We start from the raw sequence: 8318 nt of genomic DNA on the forward strand, positions 1-8318 counted from the left end.
ATAGACGAGCACGCTAACCACTCCGCCATGCCAGCTCGATAGTTTGGAATGAACAAAGGCGCGTCTAGTGAACACGGTGTCATCGTTCACTCCCATCTTCTTCCCTTCCCGTTACGGCGAGGTACAGGTGCCCACCGAGATATGCGAGACAGATACATTTCCTTTCTCCAAAAACCAATTTACCGACCAGCAAGGTGTGCAGCCGAACGAGCGATGGCGTTCTGTGCACGCCCTGGCAGCGTGGCGGAAGGGTCACGTGACCAAATATGGCGGCGCCCATGCTCCCGCGCGGTTAAGCGTCTTAAATGCGCGCTTGCCTTGGTGTGAATGTTTTGCTATGCAGTCCTCTAAGGAGAAGCGACAACGACAGGAAGAAGCGACAACGTGCACAAGAGACGCCAGAACAGTGTGAGGAACGTCTTGCAAAGCGTCGTGCTAAGGATGCAGCTCGGCGACAACGTTCTACCTCGCAGAGTGGTTCCACGTCATCGGTCACTGATGTATCTCAACACCTGACTGCTCGGGAACGCCGCAGTGCTACCAGGCGAAGGCAACGCGCCGAAGAATCGCCAGAAGAACGCGCACACCATTGCTTACGCAATTTACCCGGTTTAACCAGAGCTAAACCACTGCCAATTTTTTTTGTTTCTTGCTCAGAAGGGGAAGAGGTTGCGCTTTTACCCTCTCCTGGTTGCAACGGACAACGACGACGGTGACGCCGCGAAACGCAGAAACGGACGCCTAAGAGCTGCGCTCTAAAATGAATTGAAAGTTGGCGCATTTAGTGTCCTCCGTTCCGTCATTGTGTTACGCGCGCTACATTTGAGGTTAGAAACCCAATATTGCAGCGGGTCAGAACAGTTATACTAGAAAGCCAACATTTTCCTACCGTCAGGAAACAGCTGTAATCGTCCGCACCAAGAAGCGCAACAGACGATCGGGGCACATTTGCAACCGAAGGTCGGCCTCCCTATTCCTCTCATTAGGACATCTGAAGGAAAGATTGGCTCATGATAATCTGCTATTCCTCTCAGTAGGACATCTCAAGGAAAGATTGGCTCATGATAATCTGCTATTCCTCTCAGTAGGACATCTCAAGGAAAGATTGGCTCATGATAATCTGCTATTCCTCTCAGTAGGACATCTCAAGGAAAGATTGGCTCATGATAATCTGCTATTCCTCTCAGTAGGACATCTCAAGGAAAGATTGGCTCATGATAATCTGCTATTCGTCTCAGTAGGACATCTCAAGGAAAGATTGGCTCATGATAATCTGCTATTCCTCTCAGCAGGACATCTCAAGGAAAGATTGGCTCATGATAATCTACATTCCTCTCAGTAGGAAATCTCAAGGAAAGATTGGCTCATGATAATCTGTTATTCCTCTCAGTAGGACATCTCAAGGAAAGATTGGCTCATGATAATCTGCTATTCCTCTCAGTAGGACATCTCAAGGAAAGATTGGCTCATGATAATCTGCTAGACCGACACGGATCTGGACATGTTTGTACATGCAGTGTGAGACACGCATAGCTCTCCATCTTTTCTCAGTAATATCACCGCACCGTCCACCCGAAGGTTGTCCAGAGTATCATCGAGCAGGCGAGCAGCGGGTGTTGTGTCACATCAACAGAACAGCCAAGCATACGATTCTCCAGCTGGGAAGCGCTCCCAGCGCATGCTCAATCTCGTTAGTTTCGCCACTGCTGTCTTTCATGGGACGCTGAACGACCGACTGGCCGACGCTGCCGTGATATTACTAAAACAATGGAGAACTGTACATGAGAAACGGAGGTAAGTGTACTTGAGAAACGGAGGTTGCTGTGACGGTCCCGATGCTCCTGCAGCACGCACATTACAGAATTAAGACTTTTTTTCTTGAATTCGTTCTCGACTCTTTTCGATTTAGAGTCTACTATAGTAGTAATGATTAATTTCCTGGAATACTTTCATCATATACTTGAAAGCACAACCGACCGTGGAGAACTTCTCGGAATCGCAAATTTTAGGTGGAATCGTCGAAATCACCCATGACCGCTCTAACTTGGATGCCATAATTGACCTATAGGACATTTGAATTGCGCATTTTATCAGGAGAGCTCCTTTAAGTGCATTTCACCTAGCAACCAAGGAAACCGCTGCGGAGACTGCAGCCTGCAATCAAAGCCGCATATTCTTCGCTGCACACATCTCATTTTTATTATTTTTCAGTTTTCACAAATAATGTGGCCGCCTCCAGCACTGGTCGACCTCGTGTAAAAATGCGCGTCGCTCTCTTGGGGCGCGTCTGGGCGACGCTTCTCGTCCGCCAGGAGGTTCCTTGGTTGCGTTACGTGCACAGAAGAACATGCGCCAGGCTCCAGAATAATCCAGACCGCATACCTGCTGGCGTTCTTCTCGACATACGGCGGGCGGGCCGACCGGATGTAGCGCGGGTCCCTGCGGCACCCTCTTCTCAGCGAGGCTGGGCGGCGGCTGGCTGCAGGCAGCGGGCTGGCCGTCCTTGGCCACCATGTTCATGGGTTCGGTTCCTACCACGGGCTCGCGGCTGGCTGCCGGGGGGGCGGCGCTTGCCGCCCTGCTCACACATTAACAACTTGTCAACTTTGACAGCGATAGTTGTTGAGACCACGTTTCCCATCTCTGCTACGTCGTTGACGTTGGCGACGTAACACAAAGGAGAGCGAAAAGGAAAGGGAGCGAATGCAGGTTCAGCGCACCAGGTGCGCCGATTGGTTAGAGTGCAAATGCGGCCACGAATCAGGACATGGCAACGCGGCGCGCAGGGTGGTCCGAACACAGACAAGTCGCAAGTGACCGCGCAGCGACAAAAACCCAGCGCCACCGGTGCTCCGATGTCCGCTACACATCGCTCTTGTGGTGCGCTCAACATTTAAGATACTTCGAGTCGATCCGGTTCCTCACGTTCTCTGCTAAAAAAAGGTTTATCGCGATCAACCGACCGAGATGTTCGGGTCATCGTCATCAGCCCGACCACGTGCACTGCAGGACAAAGGCCTATCTGGTATCCCTTCAATTAACTCTGTCCTGTGCGAGCTTTAGCTACCTTATCCCCGCGAACCTCCTATCTTATCCGCCCATCTGACCCTCTGACGCCCCCAGCTTCGCTTGCCCTCTTTGAGAATCATTCACGAGAACACGATTTATCCCCTGCTGCATGTGAAACTTGACCACCTCCTCCTCCTATGAGTATAACCCACGGTCCTTAGGTTTTTGGCTACCTTATAATTATTATCCAGCGATTTCCGATAATTTGATAGGTCTGTCTACTCGACTCATGAATTAAATGTGGGTTTGACTCTTACAAGTGTGTAACATGAATACGTGGGCGTGTTGGTCAGACAAAATTCTTAATGAACTATGAGCACTGTTTCCTCGTCCCGTCTTCTTTCGGCCTCATGCCGTTGCCCTGCCCACGAAACACAGAAAGCGCTAATAGACGTCTAAAAAAAGTCTCGTAAAAAAAAGCTTGACATCTAGAAGAAGTTTCACCTAAGCAGTTTTTTAGACTTGGACGTTTACTAGCCATCTATTAGCTCTGCTAACGCTACGCTTGTATACGGCTAGAAAACTTCTGAGGTAGAACTGTTCTAGAATTTTTTTAGACGTTACTTTTTTTTCCGAAATGGGTGCCTGTATTATTTTACGCATTTCAAGACTGATTTTAGTGCTGCTTTTAAACCCTCTAAAGCTTTAAAAATGTTATAGTTCATTTTTCTGGTATACACCACTCAAAAATGAACTCAAAACTGATTTGCAATGACCCGAACAATGAGCCCACATTACAAGGGATGTATGGCTGTAGTAATGAGCCATAAATGTATGTGCTAGCACACTTTTCAGTCACTGCGTTACTCTTTATTGAATCCAGTGCATACACTCACACAAAAAAAAGAAAGGGACCAGGAAATTAATGCTAGAAGCCATGGAGCGGTAAGCACTTGGATGGCGGGATGTGGATGACACTGAAGAGCTCGCTAGGTGTTCCAAAAATCGCTTTTCTTGCAAGGAGGATGCCAACTAGACGGTAACAAGGGGAAGTCAAATCCAGCTCTGTTCAGCAGCCTGCAGAAGTGAAAAATATTAGAGTAACCAAAAGCACAGTCAGTCAGGTGCATGTAGAATGGCCAATGAGGAGTCGGAAGCAAATAAGACCAGGAAATGGCAAGGAGTGACAGCACAGGCAATAAAATAAGCTAATTAAAAACATAGATGCATATGATGTCACTGCAAGCGGCATTTCAGCAGAGTGCTACGGCTCACCATAAACTCAAGAAGTCAATCACTGTGGAGGCCTTTAACAGAAGCAAAATCCAAACAGCGTGCATGGACACTGAAAGCCAAGCAGTCAATAGCAAGTGCACTGCCTTACTGTGATGCACACTGTACTCATAGAACCTCCTAAGCGGCATCTTGCAAACAGGCTTTCTCTTACCTGCAAGATGTGGCTGAATCAAATGTGGTTGATGTTTGACATCTTGCACCGTCGCATGAAAACATAGCAGAGATGCTGCTGTCCTGGTAATGCCTGCATCACTTCAGTAAACACCAGAGATGTGTTAAATCTTGGACCTTAACTTGACGGCCACACAGGGCACATCTGAAAGATAAAACAAATAAAAGTGCGTGTGTATAAGGTTTCTAACACTGCATTGCCAAAGAAGCCCTTTCTAATCCGTACGATGAAGCTCAAACAGTGGGCAAGAGATTGCTTACACCACTGCAAGAGATTACTGACACCACTGCACAAGAAGCATTAGTCCAGATTCCCACCTCAGAACTGAAACAATCTCCAGGCCAAGTCGTCTGAACAACCAAGTACAAGGTGCTGCTATTAATTTGCGTGAAACTAGACCAGGTCCTTGCTCCTCCGGCCAACAGTTGGAGTTCTAAAGGACAAACAAATAATGGGGCTTGTGGAATGAACATTAGCAAAGAGCCTAGACATATACAAGAAATCATGAAGTGAAAGAAAAGGAAGGAGTTGCAAAGCGTGCTTACCAAAACTTGAGAAGTTGAGCAGGCAAGGAGGTCCTCTGAAAACCACTGTTGAACAGCCTGTACCCAAAACGAAATGTACACAGTGAAGTAGGGACAACGCCAGCTGTGCACGGTGCAATGGTTTTCCGAAAAATAAAAGCTGCCATGCCTGCAAAGAGCCGTAGTACTTCACTGCACTGTCAAAACAGCCTGCACACATACAGAGCAGCACCACTGAGTAAACTACCTTTGTGCCGGGGCTCTCAATCGCAATGAAATAAAATCTTGACGCAGTTAAGATAACCAAAGCCTTTTTAACGCGAGTTTCACTGATGGCAATCACAGCAAGGAGAATTGGAGCACACAGGTGGCCAGATGAGAGTCCTTAGCAAGAATACCGTTCACCTTGTCATCGCCTTGGTAAAGAAAGCAACTCGCATGCGATAGCAGCCTATAGCTAGTTGTATCCACTTAACAAAAGCTCAAATACATGCAAATGCCCTGTTTTAATACATTCAACGCTGCACTTTGGTATGTAAAACACTGGCTGATACTGTTTTGTGATTTGTAAACCAAAGGTTCAATCAGGCGCGTTAGTGGCTTAGCCGGCAAAGCCGACACTTTCACCACAGAAGAGATATGGAAGGTTACTTACTTTTGCGGAAAACGAGGCTCACATCTCAGTGCAACACTGGTAGTAAACGATACCGCAGAAAAAGAGGAAAATGCAAACTGCAGCGGCGTGAAGTGCCAACCAGCGCGGAAAAAAGTGCGCAGCGAAACGTACTACAACGTGCGCAGCATCCGCTTCGCGCGCGTAGCTATCGCTAGCCTCTGCAACGCCAAATGACCAAATGAAGTACTAAATTTCTAAACGTAAAAATAAACAAATCATCAAAGAACCAAAAACCAAATTGAATCTAATACTTTCATGTAAAACTAAGCACTTGCAGCTTCCACTAAGATTTTTTTTCTGCTTTAAACGGCTAAAACCACTTTGGCAAACTATCCTGCATCGCCACCGTGCGGAGCGACACCAAGCAGCAAGCTGCGGCGTGACTCAAGAAAGATTGGCTCCAAGATACGCCGCCACGAAAAGATAGCGCGCGGGTGATCTGCGCGATAAACCGCGCGAGCGAGGCTCAGCGAGCTCGGCGAAGGCGGCAGGAAGACGGCGAAGGCAGCGTGCGCTGCGCCTGTCAATCCGCATGCTGCCGCCAGCTAGCCGAGGCGTACAGAGGCGTTCGCAACATGAAGCAAATTTTTTCACTCGCGTCGGCTTTCAGGGCAATTATATGTTACCTAAATCCAGCCTTACGAGTGGCGGGTTAGCTGCACTCGATGTGGAACGTGATTCGGGCTCCGCAGGAGAAAACGCGCTTTCTGTGTTCGAATACAAAGAGCGGTCTTTGCACCGGCGCGCCTGCTCTTCGAAACGTCAAGCAGGCGAACCATCTAATTTATGTGCCGTGATTTACAGCATGTTTAATCCACGGTGGCAACTCTATGCTGATTACTGGCGCATCTCCTTGACGTGGTCTCAAGTTCCACGTGTTAGAAACAAGTCTAGAAAACGTCTGACTACAGATGTTTCACAGAAGTTTCACAGCAAACGTCTGACTGCAGATGTTTAAGAAACGTCGCAGAGGAAACTTCTTCTTGTCGACATCTATGAGACGTTTGAACACAGCGCAAGACGTTTGTAGTCATTTGAAGCTGTTCTGAGACGTTCGTAAGACGTTTTGTGTTTCGTGGGTGGTATACTAAGAATTATTTCTTATAATTGGATTATTTAATTTATTTCCACATTCCTAACTGGACATTCCATTCGGTTCCATAGTTCCAACTGAATAGTCCAGCAGGTTCCCTAATTCCATTTGGATAGGTCAGTTGGTTCTTCTATTCCAATTGGATCCAAATGGCAGTGTTCATTTTTCTCGAGGTTAAATTGAGCTAGGTGTCTCCGGGGACTATCAAATCAACACAGGCTCGACATACGCCCCGGTGTGGGCGGAACCAGTTTACAGGCAGTGTTTTTCAGCCATTGAAGTCTGTCGTCCCGGCGGTTGCTGCCTGCACTCTATGACAACTAGTGTTGAGCCGCAGCTGAGCAATATCGGCACTCTACCCCCATACGCAGCGCCCTTAGCTGACTCAGGCGATACTGCACAGCAGTTGCTGGCAGTATAGTTCGAACTGTTGCTCACCCGAGACATTCCACGGTGGCCTGGTCTCGCGTGACGCCCTCCCGGACGACCTCCTTCGCGGACGGGGCAGGTGTTCCGGTCGCGTCCGCAATCGCAGTCGCTTCGTCTGGCCCGGAAGGACGCTTCTTAGACGGGCGTCCCGACTTTTCAGGCGTCCCACCAGCGTGCCGCGTCCTACTGGACGTGCCGCTGCCCCCGGACCGCGACGTCGTGCCCGACGAGGGCTGCTCGTCTTTCCGTCGGCGCCGACGCACACGCCGTGTCCCGTCGTCGCTCCGCTTGCGAGCCCGGCCCGGAGCGGGCGCCTTCTCCTGGTCTCCTTCCATGGCCGCTCTGCCCTGGAGATCGGGCGCCCTTGACGAAGATTCCCCGCCCTGGTGACACCGCGAGGTGGATCGACTTCTGCTGCGGCAGGTTTCACGCTTTGGGCAGCGTCTCGTCGGGGTAACCAAGGGTCGGTCCCCAGCTGAGGCTTGCGGACAGCTAGTCGGTAGCTCTCGGTCGTGAACTGCTGCGGCTCAGCGGTTCGTAGGAGGCTGCCGCGCGCCTATCTCGTGCTGATTCGTCTTCTCCGCGTTCCGAGCTATGCCGCGTGCCTAGGCTCAGTAAAGTCGCTGCAGCTGTGGGCCTGCTCGTGTCCATATTCTCGGAGAAAAATTTTGAAAATTGGAAAACTGTAAGATACTGTGCTGGAAATATTGTTGGTAATGGTCCATTCTTCCGACGTGTAGCAAAATCTTTTTTTTTTTAAGGCTGCCATATAAAACCAATGGGGAACGCTGTTGACGATAACTAAAACGTTAATAGAAAAAAAAATGCAGGACTGCCGTCGGGTGATCTGCGGATATAAACATTGTTAGAGTGAAAGCTTGCATTATACGAGAAAATTGCTGTCATCAATGGTTTTCCGCTCAAAAATGCTTCTGTTTAGAATTGTTGGGTATGTTTCTGCGTTTTTATTCTGAAATTGTTGGCTCTAACTCGAAAAGACGGTGGCGGTGGTGGTGAAAACTTTATTAAAGCAAAGATGTTCAGCCCTTTAGGTCTCTGGGTCCCCGCACTGCCCCACCCGCGATAAAACGTTCATGGAGAGAGACCGGGTTAATGCGC

General features: G+C 48.9%; 1 long non-coding RNA gene across 1 annotated transcript; it reads right to left on the bottom strand.

The window, feature by feature from the left end:
* Positions 1–3999: 3999 nt before the first annotated feature.
* On the bottom strand, positions 4000–5915 carry LOC149362172 (uncharacterized). The gene is made up of 4 exons (XR_016288982.1): positions 5023–5915; positions 4760–4910; positions 4457–4621; positions 4000–4086 (listed from the first exon to the last, which is right to left on the bottom strand). It is a non-coding gene; the product is annotated as an uncharacterized LOC149362172 (long non-coding RNA).
* Between the last annotated feature and the right edge of the window lie 2403 nt (positions 5916–8318).

The sequence above is a fragment of the Amblyomma mixtum genome, chromosome 2 (genome assembly GCF_055824585.1).
Source record: "Amblyomma mixtum isolate Tamu chromosome 2, ASM5582458v1, whole genome shotgun sequence".
Lineage (NCBI taxonomy): Eukaryota > Metazoa > Arthropoda > Arachnida > Ixodida > Ixodidae > Amblyomma > Amblyomma mixtum.